The sequence below is a fragment of the Rosa chinensis genome, chromosome 3, assembly GCF_002994745.2.
Source record: "Rosa chinensis cultivar Old Blush chromosome 3, RchiOBHm-V2, whole genome shotgun sequence".
NCBI lineage: Eukaryota > Viridiplantae > Streptophyta > Magnoliopsida > Rosales > Rosaceae > Rosa > Rosa chinensis.
In genome coordinates this window covers 29,283,052-29,299,376 of record NC_037090.1, presented here as the reverse complement: position 1 = coordinate 29,299,376, position 16,325 = coordinate 29,283,052, and positions in this window count along the sequence as shown.

Genomic DNA, 16,325 nt, shown 5'->3' with positions numbered 1-16,325 from the left:
TAGAGTTTGTTAGAGATTAGTTACATAAGAGTTAGTATGAGAGTTGTAATCCAACTCTGTATGGTTGGTTAACCCTTGTAAAATTACCTAAAGAAAATAAATATCAGTTTATCGTCTTCTTCCTCGGTTTTCTTTCGTTCCTAGATTTCCTGCTAGCTTTCTTCTACCTTTTGCTATTTCACCATGAATTTCGAGAGATTATTCAGAGCACCGCCGTGCACTTGCACCAACATAAATGAATGGTTAGATTGCATTAAATACACTTTTTGTTTATTAAAAATAAAGTTGATAATAAATATCAAGGGTTGAGATTATTTTATAAGGGTTGGGTCACTTACACCGTCGGTGCATAGAATAATTTCCAATGAATTTAAGCAAAAACCTAGTTCATGCCAGAGCCAAAGGTCTTTGCCCATTTATTGCGGAACAATAAACTCCACGCGAATTTCTTTTGTAATTCCCAGGCCATCTAGAATTAACCGGCCAAGTCCTGATTTCCTTTTTGGTCTATATATATATTGAAAATTATTCTATGCACCAACGGTGCAAATGACCCAACACTTATAAGATGATCTCAACCATTGATATTTATAATTAATATTTTTATTAATAACCTAAGAGTGTATTTAATATAATCTAACCATCCATTTATATAATCCGCAACTCCCAATTTCCACGAAAATATATAAACTAATTTGGTCATCCTTTCATTCTCAAAAAAAATAAAAAAATTTGGTCATCCTTTCAAGTATTTGTAATTCCATTCCAGTTGAGCTGTATTCCATGCATAATCATGCATGGTTCGTCTGATTGTGTTAATAATTGAAGGAGATGGGACTGAAATTGATAAATGCGTGCAGTACGTACAAGTTCTTCTTACTCCAAAGGTTTGAAATATTTTTATGAGAGTTAATAATATCAAGAACTATATATAATAGCTAGCATTGTTGCTTTCTTTTTTTTTTTTTGGCTGAAGAGAACTTTCATAGAAACAGAGAAACAAGAAAACAAACAGAGGCTTCCCAGAACAAGCCAACAAGGAAGCCACTAGCAAGAAGAAAACAGAAGAAAAGAAACAAAAACAGAGGATACAACAAAGTAATAACTGAACAGAGGCCTTCAGATCGTTAATCAATTTTCATCAACCAAATCAAATATTTCAACCTTGACCTCCTGGTATGGCTCCTGGAACTGGTACGTGGATTGTTGGAACTGGCCGTGATGCTGGAACAGCCCCCTTTTGTAGCTTTGCCTTTATAATATCCAAGGAATCTAACCGACACTTAGTCATTTCTGCAATTTGGAAAACAAAATTCTTCAGTGATACAGTAATGTATTTATTACACGAAACTTTGTGAATCAATGGCAGATCCTAAATCATAGAAAAGTTCTCTTTCATCAAGCAACGCAAACCCTACCGTTGAGCAAAGAGACCGGCGGCGTTGTGGTCGTGGTGTCAGGTCTAGCAGTGGTGTCGCTTCGTCATAGGGTATGCGTCGTGGTTGTGCGCCGGCAAGCTTTTGAGTGCGACAAGTTTGGTCACTGTGGTGTTCGGAGATCGTCGGCGAAAATTGCAGAGAGTTCAGTTAGGAGGCTGTGGCAGATCCTAACGCCGGGCGAGCAGAGGGGGCCGGTTTTGGTGACGCTGTTTCGTTGGGCGAAGAGGACCAGGGCGGGTCGGCATCCGAATTCCGGCCGGTCTTGGCAGGGAATTCTCTGGGTTCTTGCTAGATTCTACTACCGGCTGCAAGGGAGGTTACTGATCTGTAGCTTGACGGGGATGCAGTGCTGGACTGGTCGACCGCCGGAAAACTTGGTGGCGGCGGCGACGGCGGCGGTGATGGATGGGCAGATGTATTCTAGGGTTTCTGCTCACTTTGCTCAGGTTTGGACTTGGGTCTTTGGGCCTGGGCTCAAGCTTGAGTTGTTGGGCCCTATGTGGTGGGCTAGAAGGGAGGGTGACTTGCCACCCTCTTTTATCACTTAGTGGTGAGGATGGGCCTGGCCTAAGAGGTGGACTTTCTTGGGCAGTTGGGCTAATATATGGTCAAGGACCAATCATTTGCGGATCATGACTTCTTCAAGAGTTGGTAATTATCTGGAATAAGATTAACATTTTTTCAAGCGGCTTATGGATAAGGAATTGCTCCTATTTGTTTGTTAGGAAGTGGCTCTCTGTTGGTACCGCAATTGCGCGCCTGGCTAATGGGGATGCTAGTAATTGATTTTGCCCTAGAAGACATGGAGTTGTTCTTTGTTTATGGGTTCGCTTACAGAGCGGGCTCAAAATTGACTTGTAATGAGTTTACATTACTTAGATAGGAGCGTGGTTGTTACCCCGCCATTTTTCTGTCTTCAAGTGTATGTTAGACTCTGGCTTTTTGGCTGGTCATCTAACGCAATGAACCATTGTTTCAAAAAAAAAAAATGGCAGATCCTAAATCAAAGAGTATTGACTTACTGATTGTTATCAGTTTATTGTATCTGCTTTCAATCCCATATAGTCTGTAAATCAAACATTTAGTTCTTACCTTCGATAGAATATAATCTTTGGATAAAACTAGGCATTGTACTGTAAAGCAATTATCTAATTCAAACAGATTATTCCAATCTCTTCCTCTGTTTTTTAGAAATCCCCAGTAGTCATGAGTATATTGAAAGTGATCCATCAGTTTCTTTGCACTATCTATCTATCTATCATGCTTAGAGATCGCATATTACTTATTTTACATGTAGCTGCGGATCTAGGATGCAAATTTGAGGTGGGCTAATCTAAGATTTTTTTATTTTTTATATTTTTTATTTTTTTTCTTGAACCAAAAAGGGTTTTATGAAGAGGTAGCACCTATATCATATAAATATAAGGGAAATTTGGGTCATTGGGTATACCAGATTGGACTGTACTATTTGAATTAGATAATGTTGTAGTCCATTGTTCGACTACAATTGCATTATGTGGTGTTGTACCAGATTAAGTCGAGTTAGTAGTACTTTGTAAATGCGTAGATGCAGTATTATTGGATTGAACTAATCATTTGTTACTTTGAGTTACCAACTATGCTGTTCAGTCTGTTCATTGATAATCAATTAAGAAAAAACCAATTATACGTATTCAAAAAAAAAAAAAAAAAAAGGGAAATTTGGGTTACTGGAGTAGATACACCTGTGCTTATATGCATGTTTTATATTCAAATAAAATCATGTGTGATTCATGTTATCGATCCCTGTTAAAGCTGAATATTACACATATATCTTAATTATTGTATAGATGGAAGAAAAGTAGAAAATGAAAGGGAGAGAGCTTAACTGCCACTTAGAATTCGGGAACCTTCAACGAAGACCATATTGGTTGAGAACAGTGGCAATAGGGTGAAGAGAATCATCATGCAAGCAGCACAGGCCTTGTGAACCATTTTCTAACTGTACACACTTATACAGGGTTGCTCCTTTCCAATTCCAGTTGCTTCTATATATAGGACATTTTAGTCTCTACCAGTTAATTAGTAATTGATCTTGCGTCAACGTTAGTGCTATTGTAATGTCTATTTAAAGCTAGTCAAGGTCTTTTTTTTTTTTTTTTTTTTTTTTTTTAAAAGGAGGTACTGGGAAGGACCACAAGGAGGCACGCAATGGCCTTTTTTACCCGAAGTTCAGCACGGTGCCGCGCCAAAGACGCAGCGACACCCCCCCTCCGGGCATCGAGTACACCAAATAGGTGGGCTTGCCCTCCCCGCATAGTCTTTTTCATACACAAGGCTCGAACTTGAGACCTCTGCCTCAAGTCCCTCAACTTGCTTAAGGAGCACAGTCAACTTGCCAACTGAACTGGACCATGTGGGTAGCTAGTCAAGGTCTTTGGCCACATGTTTTTACATTTTTTAGACTACTATTCCAGATATGAAATTTCTTCGGTGATATTTTCTTATATACGGTATATGGAATTAATGCTCAAGAGTCAAGACTCCATGATATTTTCCAAATGCTTGAAGATAAGAAGGTTGACCATGGACTAACTAGGTAGCCGTATATTGATGAAAATTTGATGAATGTTTGTTTCTCTTTCTCATTTCCATTTGTTTCGGCAAGCCGTATAATTTAACAATTGAAATTGTTTATTTCTTAAAATGTTTGAGAAATTTTAAATACATACCCCAAACTACTTAATACATATCCCTATTATTTTATATTTCAAATCAGATTTTATAGGTAGGTTAATGACCAAAATAGACATTTATGTATTAAAAGAAAAATAATAATAATAATCATATGTTCCTTATATTATTCTATAATTATAAACACAATGAATTTCTATACATGACATCCTTATTTAAAATAAGAATAAAGTTAGAAACCATCTAATTTAAATTTTTCTTAAATGAATTGTAATTAAATGGGGTGAGATACCAAGTAATTTAGAATTTCGAAATCAATAGCATTAAATGTTTTTAAAACATATTGCTTTATACTCCCACTTTTTAGTTCATTTTTTTTTATCTAAAAGTGATGATTAGACAATTTCTTATCTAATATAAAACATCACATGTATAAAACTTTGTAATTGTTAATGTGTTTGACCATCCAATGACAACTTCGTAGTTCTGCCATTGTGGAGAAACTACTGATACAGTTTTGGTTGAATGTTCGACTCAAAATTTTATACTTGATCAATAGGGTGTTTGGTGGATGAGAACTCAAATAATACAAAACCTGTTTCTAAGCATCTATTTGAACTTTGAATGGAACAATAATGAATCCTTATGGATTTCCCAATAACTAACACAAGTAATTAATATGGTCAATTATATATACTAATCAAATGTTAAATAATAGTGTATTTCATGATTTTTAAGTTTAAGGATATTTTAGGTAATTTGGGTTGTGTATTTAGTAAAATGTTAGAATGAGAAATTAAATGGTATGTGTATTGAGTAAGGAGTGTGTATTAACTATTAAGTTATTAGGGGTGTGTTTAAAACTTCTTAAGCTTGTAATGTAAAAAGTTTTTTTTTTTTTTGTTGGTAAGAATGTAAAAAGTTTTTAAATTCTTGCTTCTTCTTTTTTTTTTTGTCTCTATTGACGTAAACCTTTGAGGATTATTGAAGTGACAAATCCTTGATAGTTTTGCCGTGCACTTCTCTATCCATACAAGTAAAAGTGTAAGTTATGATTCTCTTTTCACTCCGGTACGAGAAATCATATGCACACAAGGACCACAAGACACCACTGTTGTCTCATTTGTCTTTCATTTTGTTTTAATTAGGCCATATCTACGTATTTAAATTTTTTTTTTGGTGCAAGATTTGCTTAGTATTTTACAATTGACCGCTGTGACTTGGTTTTGATCACCACTTGATAATTGGACAAGTCTATACACTAACTACTTCTTTGATAATTACCCTATATATATAACCAGAATTTGTCGATGGATAATTCACATTTCTATGTGATGTTACTGTTTTTCCTACATGACTACCTAGTGCAACAGATTCAGTCAATATGTCCAAGTGATCGATTTGATAAATAGTTTAGGTATAATGTTACTGTACAAGACAACGTACTTACATAAGCAACTAAGCAGTATATTCATATCGAAACTCTTTACAAGGTATAAGTCTACACTTCAGTATAGTACAAAGTGTAAAATACTGTATGCTTGAGCTACACAAAAGATGATGAGTCTAGATTGACAATTGGCAATGACTTAGTTTCTCCAACACGCCAAGCAACTGAGTTGCAGACTTGCAGACATACGGCAATATCATAGCGGTGACTTTGAAAGTAATAACTGGGTTTCTGTTTGAACAAGTGGATTGGGATGCTAGCTTAAGCTTTAAGCAAGTGTATTGGCATAAATAGCAGTCTCTTGACAGCTTAGTTAGTTGAGGATAAGTGAAGAGACTACTAAGATGCTACTGTGGATTGAAGGTTATAGAGAAGAGAGATTATAGCTCAATTTCTTTGAGAGATTTCATGTAATTCTTGGAGATTACTGGTGATGAACATATTTATTTAACAATATATATATATATATATATATATATATCAGTGTTTTATGAGGCGCAAAAAACGTTATTTCGTATATATTTTGCATCAGATTTCATCACAAGGCGTAGAAGCGCAGAAGGCATACTTCAAGGCGTGAAAAGCGTGGTGAGGCGTGAAAAACATAAAGGAGGCGTACGCCCAAAAAAGAAAAAATGAAGAAGATGGTAGATGAGTTCTGCGTGGTACGTTCTTGAGATGATTTCTGCACCAAACCTTGATAGAAACTAAGATAAAGGTAGAACCGAAGAATGAGAGAGAGAGAGAGAGAGAGCTTATGATCGCGTACGTTGTGCCCATCAGAACAGCATAAGATGACTTAATTAATTGATTGAGGACGTTGAGAAGCAGCTTTGGTGCAGATTATATAATACCTCTTCAATCTTCATATATACAATCAAGTAATACAGATTTGATTAAGCTCCTATCAACGACCAAATTACATCTGAAAGATTATTATGTTAAGGTTATTATGGTTTATCCTTATCTATTGGTTTTCCACCTTTCCTAAATACTTCATATCTGTTAATGTAAATATTAACACACTACAATACAAACACTTATTTTTCTATATACATAATTAGTTCTGTTTTAGGGAATCAGAAATTGAGAGAAATTTGCTGTGTATTCTCATTGATAATAGGGGCCTCTTTATATAGAGGATTACAATGCATAGAATCTTAATCATACAAGGAAAGTAATCGTACATTGAATAGGAATCTAAATCCTTATAATTTAACCCTATTACCACTAGAGCAAGTAACCTAGAGTTTGGGCCAAACACAAACTAGGGTTTTACTTGAACAAGTTCTTATTTTTCCTCTATACATATGTTTTATTAAATTTTTCTTTAATATATATACTTAATTTATTATGATGCAAGGCTTACGCCTTATGCCTTGAGGCCTGCGCCTTGTTGAGGCTCTCCTAAAAACGCCTCGGGTTACGCCTCAGCGTTTTAAAATATTGATATATATACAGCCAAACAAGCAGTACACCTAAAATAAAACATGTAACTAGATCTTGAGATTCCCAGCAACAAAAAAACAAATTAAGGGTAACAAAAGGCCATAGGCTCCTCTAATCTGTTTTATTTTTTATTTCCCAAAGTAATCATGCGTACTAATTATCTTTTTAAGAGAATATTCTTAATTCCTAGAGTTTCATCGACCAAATTAAGCATATTTAACCATGAGGGCCTGGAGGCGTTGGTGGAAGTGGAACTGGTACGCCAATAAATGGGTTTTCTTGGCCTAATAAGTTTCTTTCCTTCTTTGTCATTTTCACGTACTGCTCCATATGCTGCCGACTCTTCACTTCTGCAATGACAGTAGAGAAGAAACCTTTTAACATCAATCAATTATACATAATGTCATTAGAGCATAGAGACTGTGATTTCATATACGTATATTGAATCAGAGTCTAGCTATTTAATTAACCATCATGTTTTCTAATTTGACAACATAAAACTGCAAACCATCTAACGTACCCTCTGTGTTTCAACTCTAACATGTCTACCAAATTATGTGTATAGATCGATGCTACATTGCTACGTTGTGTCAAAGGGATTAGACATTTCGTGCACATATATAATGTTATCACTTAGTTCGTCAATGACTTATTATGCTAGTGATGAACATAACCAGAGATTTGAGAGATCGAGAAAGACTAACTGCTTATTGGAATTTCAGAAAACCCTTGCGAAGACTTCGGATTAGGCCTCATCAAAAAGCCCGCGGATCAAGTGGGCCGATGGAGGCCCGCCGACCCGCAGGGCTTTTGGCCCGGCCCGGCCCGTCAAAAAACCCGCAAAAGCCCGCCTTAGTGGGCCGATGGAGGCCCGCAAAAAAGCCTGCAAAAACCCGGCCCGGCCCGCCAAAAGCCCGCTAGGCCCGGCCCGTAAAAGCCCACTAGGCCCGGCCCGTAAAAGCCCGCAAAATATTATATATATATATATATATGTGTGTTTGTGTGTGTGTGTGTGTGTTTATATATATATATATATATATATATATATGTATGTGTGTGTGTGTTATATATATAGATATATCTATATGTGTGTGTGTGTTTATAAATATATATATATATATATATATATATATAGACACATATAGATATATATTTGTGTGTGTGTTTATATAGATATATATATATATATAGTCATATAGATATATATATATATATATATATCAATATATCATATATGTGTGTGTGTGTTTATATATATATATATATATGTGTGTGTGTGTGTGTGTGTGTTTATATATATATATATATATATATATATATGTGTGTGTGTGTGTGTATATATAGAGAGAGAGAGAGATATATATATATATATATAGAGATATATATATATATATATATATGTGTGTGTGTGTGTGTGTGTGTGTGTGTGTGTGTGGAAGTTTTTATACTATTATAGTTCTATATAAAATATGTGCATATATATATTCTACATATCGGTTGACCAATCCGATCGGATTCGAAAATATGGTGAAATTGGCTAAATTTTTTACCACTCATAATTTATTGTAATAAACTCATCCAACGGTCGGTTTTTCCATTTTCTTTGAATTGATAGGGGTTGCTCTTTGGAGTGTATGATATATAAATATAGGTTTATAAGAGTAACTACGTTTGACCTAGTTGATCGAATTCGAAACGAGAACCAAATTGGCTGAATTTTCTACAACCACCATAAAACATTACAATCTCTCCATCGAGCGGTTGGTTTCTCCGAATTCATTTTCTACTTCATGGTTGCTTTAGAATGAACCTAAACAATTTAAATGCAATGTATAAGTCATACAACTATAGGAATAAAATTGGTATAGACCAATGTGTTTGTAATTAAAATTAATTTTTTTTATATTATATCCACGCATATCCATTGATGGAATATATACAAACGTGATGTGAAAAAAAAAGCACGTTTCGCAGTTGTCACGGCATCGGTCAACCAATAAAACATATAAGTGACTACGGTTGGCCAATCCGATCGGATTCGAAAATATGGTGAAATTGGCTAAATTTTTTACCACACTCATAATTTATTGTAATAAACTCATCCAACGGTCGGTTTTTCCATTTTCTTTGAATTGATAAGGGTTGCTCTTTGGAGTGTATGATATATAAATATAGATTTATATGAGTAACTACGTTTGATCTAGTTGATCGAATTCGAAATGATAACCAAATTGGCTGGATTTTCTACAATCACCATAAAACATTACAATCTCTCCATCGAGCGGTTGGTTTCTCCGAATTCATTTTCTACTTCATGGTTGCTTTAGAATGAACCTAAACAATTTAAATGCAATATATAAGTCATACAACTTTAGGAATAAAATTGGTATAGACCAATGTGTTTGTAATTAAAATTAATTTTTTTTATCTTATGTCCACGCACATCCATTGATGGAATATATACAAACGTGATGTGAAAAAATAAGCACGTTTCGCGGTTGTCACGGCATCGGTCAACCAATAAAACATATAAGTGACTACGGTTGACCAATCCGATCGGATTCGAAAATATGGTGAAATTGGCTAAATTTTTTACCACACTCATAATTTATTGTAATAAACTCATCCAACGGTCGGTTTTTCCATTTTCTTTGAATTGATAAGGGTTGCTCTTTGGAGTGTATTATATATAAATATAGGTTTATAAGAGTAACTACGTTTGACCTAGTTGATCGAATTCGAAACGTGAACCAAATTGGCTGGATTTTCTACAACCACCATGAAACATTACAATCTCTCCATCAAGCGGTTGGTTTCTCCGAATTCATTTTCCACTTCATGGTTGCTTTAGAATGAACCTAAACAATTTAAATGCAATGTATAAGTCATACAACTTTAGGAATAAAATTGGTATAGACCAATGTGTTTGTAATTAAAATTAATTTTTTTTTATCTTATGTCCACGCACATCCATTGATGGAGTATATACAAACGTGATGTGAAAAAATAAGCACGTTTCGCTGTTGCCACGCCATCGGTCAACCAATAAAACATATAAGTGACTACGGTTGACCAATCCGATCGGATTCAAAAATATGGTGAAATTGGCTAAATTTTTTACCACACTCATAATTTATTGTAATAAACTCATCCAACGGTCGGTTTCTCATTTTCTTTGAATTGCTATATGTAGCTCTTTGGAGTGTATGATGTATAAATATAGATTTATAAAAAATTAGTGTCTTTAAAAATTTATTTATCAACAAATTAGTATCTATATATAAATATAGATTTTTTTGGGTACAATTTAGTTATATAGATTGTTATCTTTGGTTGTATTTGATCATTATCCATTGAATTTCCAAAGCTTGATTAAAAAAAAAAAATACTTGTGTCTTTAAATATTTATTTATAAATAAAGCCCGCAAGGCCCGGCCCAAAAAAGCCCGCAAGGCTAAGCCCGGCCCGGCCCGAAAAAGCCCGCAAGGCCCGCTTTATATGGACGGGCTTGGATCCTTTGATTTTTAATAAAGCCCGGCCCGGCCCGGCCCGCAATTATTTAAAAATATAGCAAGGCCCTGCCCGGCACGGCCCAAGCCCGCTATGAATGGGCCGGGCTTGGCCCGGCCCGGCCCGTTGACGACCCCTACTTCGGATGAACAAATTATCAATAGGATGAAAATCATATAAACAGCGCAGGCCCTGGGAAGAACCATTTTTCTCACAGCTAGGTATGATTGAGTTTTGCTCCTACTTTCCCCTATATATAGTATAAATTGGTGAAGATACGTTCCAGTTCTTTATTAATTTATTATTTGACGTCAAAACCTAGTTCATGCCAGAGTGAAGGTCTTTGCCCATTTATCTACGATACTTGCAGAACAATAAACTCCACGCAAAATTTCTTATGTAATTCCCAGGCCAAGTCCTGATTTCCTTTTTCTTCTACATATAATCCGCAGTTAACTTGCAATTTCCACAAGAATCATGTCTTGCTTTCGTGGTTTTTAAATTCCATCCCAGTTTAGCTGTGTTGCATAATGAAAACATGCATGGTTTGTGTGACTCTCATTGAAGGAGATGGGACTGAAATTGTTGAGTGCGTACGGTACAAGTTATCTCTAAGTCCGAAAGTTTGAAATATATTTATAAGAATTAAATTATTAATAGACAGATTACCAACAACGTACTATGCGTGTTGGATTCAGTCTAACCAAGTAGGGTTATTGATACGCTAAAAGCAAGCGCATAATTTAATCCTGAAAATGTCATCGTTAGTATATGGTAAATAGGGATCGTTCTAACCGGGGATTGAGGGTATACATGTCATTGTAAAACAAATAAAGAATTAAAATAAATACAAAGTATAATATTTACAAAATATATACAAATAACTAAATAAAAGGGGGATTTAAGAATTAGAGTTTTGAAAATTAAAATAAATAAAAGAAAGAAAATATAAAAACACATATACAAGGGTGGAACGCAAGGAATAAAGATCAAACCACATCCATATGAATGAAATCCAATCACAATTCCTATAGTTGATCTTCTATGTAATGAGAAAGAAGTTGACCATGTAAAACGTTAGAAAACAAACGATTTCCCATTTTTTACTTTCCTTGAATAATTAATCTAAGTGAAAGCACCTAAATCAATCCTATTGAACATGCAATCATAGTCTAGAAAGCTAGCTAATCAAGAACACATTCAATGCATGAAGCATAGAGAAAGGATGTCAACCAAAGTGCACAACCTAGTTATGAATAAGTTCACCTATTTGCAATCCTCCTTAATTGATTTCGACTTTTGTCCAAAGCTTTTACTACTTAAATCTAGCTCTAATTACATGCATATATCCTAAGTTGGTCACCAAAGAACACATACATACAAAAGTTTTCTGTAAAACAAAATCAATCAAGCAATCTCACATAAGCAACATATCAATCAACATAAAGAAATCGTAACTTTATTTCAAAACATATAAACGGGCTTTAAACTTTGCCCTTAACGTCATGTTAACTAGAATTCATAACTCTACGAATCAAACAAAGTAAAACAAAAGAAAGTATGAAATACACCGTGGAAGATGGATGACAAGCCTTGAGACGAAGAACTCGAAGATCCTTGAAAGCAAGCAATCTTCTAGGGACGACACAAGGGTGGATGGCGGATAGGATCTTGATGTATTGCATGACTTCTCCTCCTCCTTGGTTGAGACGCAGAGCTTCTGAAGACTAGAGAATGGAGAGAATTTTTCTGATGTTTATTTACTGAGGGAGAGAGACGTCTTGTCTGAAGTGGTGTGGGGGTGTGTTGTTGTGTGGTGTGGTGTTGTTGTGGTGGTGTTGGTGTCTAAAACGTCTAGAGAGGAGGCTATATATAGGGGAAGCAAGGCTTCATGAATTTAATTTCCAAAGAATTTTCTGGTTGCACCACACAGCTCCAACCAATGAATTAATGTCACATCAGCTCTGCCATGTCACTCAACCAATCAAAAAGCTCCAAAATAATTCCATAATCTTTCCAAATATATTATTGCTGATTTCCCAAGATTTTATCTGATTTTTCTCTTAATTTTTGGCCAAAATAATCTTGAGTGAAAATAGGAAAGAATCTGGACTTGTTTTGGACATTTTCTCCCTTAAATCTCTCCATGGCATCATTATCCTTGATCCTCTCTTGATTTTTGACATTAACTCCATAATTTCCCATGGCAAAATCAGATTTAATTCCCCAATAATATCTCCAACGTCATCTTCAAGCCATGTGGTTTCCTAGTGCCATCAGGACTCCTCTCTTTTTGCCATGTGTATTCATTTCAGCTCATTTCTTCTCCATTTTCTCCCTTGTACCTAGAAATAAAAACTAAATTAAAATTTATTTATTTAAGGAAATAACTATTAAAATATCACATTAAAATGCTCCTATCAAATTCCCCCACACTTAGCTTTTGCTAGTCCCTTAGCAAAATCAAAACAAATACACAAACTTAGACTCAACCAAAATTTAAAGAAAGAAAGACTCAAACATTACAACATACAATGACTCTATTGCCCTTCAACATTTTGTCTCAGAAATCTCTTACTTTCGCAACATCGAGATTAGCACTCAACCAAGAATCAATATTTAGATATTCAAGAGTTAATTGAAGCATATAATCCACACATACACAAGTAGGACTTGGTTGTAACAATGGTGATGGGGTGGAGCTCAGCATGTTTCAGACAAGTATGATCCATATCCTCACAAAGTATATCCACTCTTTCTTCTCTCAGAATTCAAGGCAATGCTTAAAATCTTATAATCACTCAATTATATGTGAGAGAACATATTTTAAGGCAATCAAATAGCTCACATATATAAGAAACGAAAGGCACTTTGTGAATATAATTTTTTCAAAAGATCTCATGAAGGATATCAACTACTTGCACGGATGGACCCAAGCCATATGTTCAACTCTTATAACTCATCTCCACAGATCAAAGGCTGTCCCATCTTAAGGATCAAGAAGGTCTTATTAAGGGTTGTAATGGGGCCAAGGCTCAAGGTTTTAAGAAATGAACGGGTAAGGAATTTAACAAAGTGTCCTAAAAACCTAGCAGAGCTCATGTAGATGTAAAGACTTCCTGAAATCCACCAAGCAAAACGTCACAACCCGTAGAGGCAAGTAAAAGGCCTAATGTCTTCATGTTGGGCCTAATCGTCATTCTAAACTTCCTTTGAACTCTAGTGAATTGGACAAAGACCAAATTTTTCAATAGTGGACCTTCAATTCAAAGCAAACTCCAAATTCACCAAGTACGGGGGACTAAAATCCATAGACATATTTTTGTTTTTCTTTTCTAGCCGTACACATTTTTTTTCTTTTTTCATTTCTTTTTTTTACGGCTTTCTCATACAATTTTTTTCTCATGGACAAGTCTACCCCCCACACTTGAACTTTCACCTCTTCTCACACTTCATCCTTAACTCCGAATCCATGTAGTAGTCTCAAAAGATAGCTCCACTAAGTTCTTAGAACAATGGGTCGATTGTAACTATACTAAGGTTCAGGTTAAGGATTTTAAGGGTGATGAAAGAAAGGCTTAATGTAGGCTCAAAGAGGTTTATCTAGGGGAGTCCCACAACGGGCACAAATGGGGACACATGCTTATATGGCAATGGTGATACCTAGGGTGCCTGTATCCTTTCCAGAATCAGGGACATGTATTGATAAAAGTCTCAACAAGCACAAGAGCGAATTCTAGCATTCTCTAGTCCATCAAACTTAATCTATGGCAAGCAATCAATCAAATGAAAGAATAATGAGATCATCAAAACATCGCCAAGAAAATAAGAATATATTCTTTTTAGCACTCCAAGAAAAAGGGACATGAGCTCAAATATCTCACATGAGTTTTTATGAATCAAAACTCATCCTAACATGCTCATATTCTGTACCAAGGTCACGAATCCATATCCACTACACATGCATACACTTTTCATATATCTCAATTAACTAAAGAATACCATTTTAAAATCATCTCAATATTGTGATCCTCTCTTAGCCATAATTTCAGAGATATAGAATCGTCCTAGATAGTTGAAAGGGCATCCTAAGACTCAAGAACACAAACAAAGACTAAGACTTAATAAATAAAAGCAACGAAATTTTTTTTTATTTTTGACATTTTTCCATTTTTTTTGTATTTTTTTCAATATATATGACTCAATTTTTTTTTGTATTTTTCAATATATATGACCCAAAATAAAAGACAAAAATATAAATCTCTTCCCCCACACTTAAATATTGCATTGTCCTCAATGTAATCAATCAAAAGCATGCAATGAAACAAATAAGCATAGATAGAAGGCATTTACGAAAAAAAATTCTAAAATAAAAACAAAGAAGAAAAAAAATAAAAAATAAAAAATAAAAAGAAATAGGGAAAGAGAAAGCAAATCTGTGTTTGTAGACTCCTTCACAGCTGCTTTCGAATTGGGTTGCCTCCCAAGTAGCGCTTGAGTTTAATGTCTTTCAGCCAGACGAAATAGAAATTAAAAAGTTAGTAATGATTACAAGTAAGAATAATTAAACAAGTATAATTAGCAAGTACTTGTACATAAGACACAAATTAAGTATACAAGTAAGTATAAAACGTGAAAAGTATTTTTACATGAGTTTTTTTTTTTTAAATATTGTTGATATCGAATTTAATTCCCAGCGGTAAATCAAGGTGGACATGCGGCCCAAGTATAGTCGCCTAAACACAAACTCCCTTTCAAATCCGTTGGGCAACCTTACTGAAATGGCCAGGTGGGGGAGGACGCACACGAGAGGAAAAATCCATTTTGGCATGAGCTACTCCCACATAGTGGTTTAGGCCCATTTGTAAGCACTTCTGGATTCAATAACCCGTCATGAACGTTGTCCCCTTCCTAGACACCATTCCACATAGGCTATACTTACTAAGATAAAAAAGGTCATAAGTGTGAAGACAGTTCAACAAGTGTTAATGAAGGTCGCCCTCAACCTTAAGGGACCTGAACTAGGTACCAATAAGGGGTTTAGGCCAATATTAACAAAAGAGACTTCACCTATTCCATTCAATTTACAACTTACAATTAAAACTCACATTCAAACAATATAAAAAACACAACCTAGTTAATTTACACTAAGTCTCAAACAGTTTATATACAACAATTATAAACAAAAACAAGTGATTTTTCAATCCCCGGCAACGGCGCCAAAAATTGATACGCCTAAAGTAAGCATATAATTTAACCCTGAAAATGTCATCGTTAGTATATGGTAAATATGGATCGTTCTAACCGGGGATTGAGGGTACACCTGTCATTGTAAAAAAAATAAAGAATCAAAATAAATACAAAGTATAATATTTACAAAATATATACAAATAACTAAATAAAAGGGGATTTAAGAATTAGAGTTTTGAAAATTAAAATAAATAAAAGAAAGAAAATATAAAAACACATATACAAGGGTGGAACGCAAGGAACAAAGATCAAAACCACAATCATATGAATGAAATCCAATCACAATTCCTATAGTTGATTATCTATGTCATAAGAAAGAAGTTGACCATGTGAAACGTTAGAAAGCAAACGATTTCCCATATTTTACTTTTCTTGAATAATTAATCTAAGTGAAAGCACCTAAATCAATCCTATTGAACATGCAATCATAGTCTAGAAAGCTAGCTAATCAAGAACACATTCAACGCATGAAGAACAAAGAAAAGATGTCAACCAAAATGCACAACCTAGTTATGAATAAGTTCACCTATTTGAAATCCTCCTTAATTGATTTC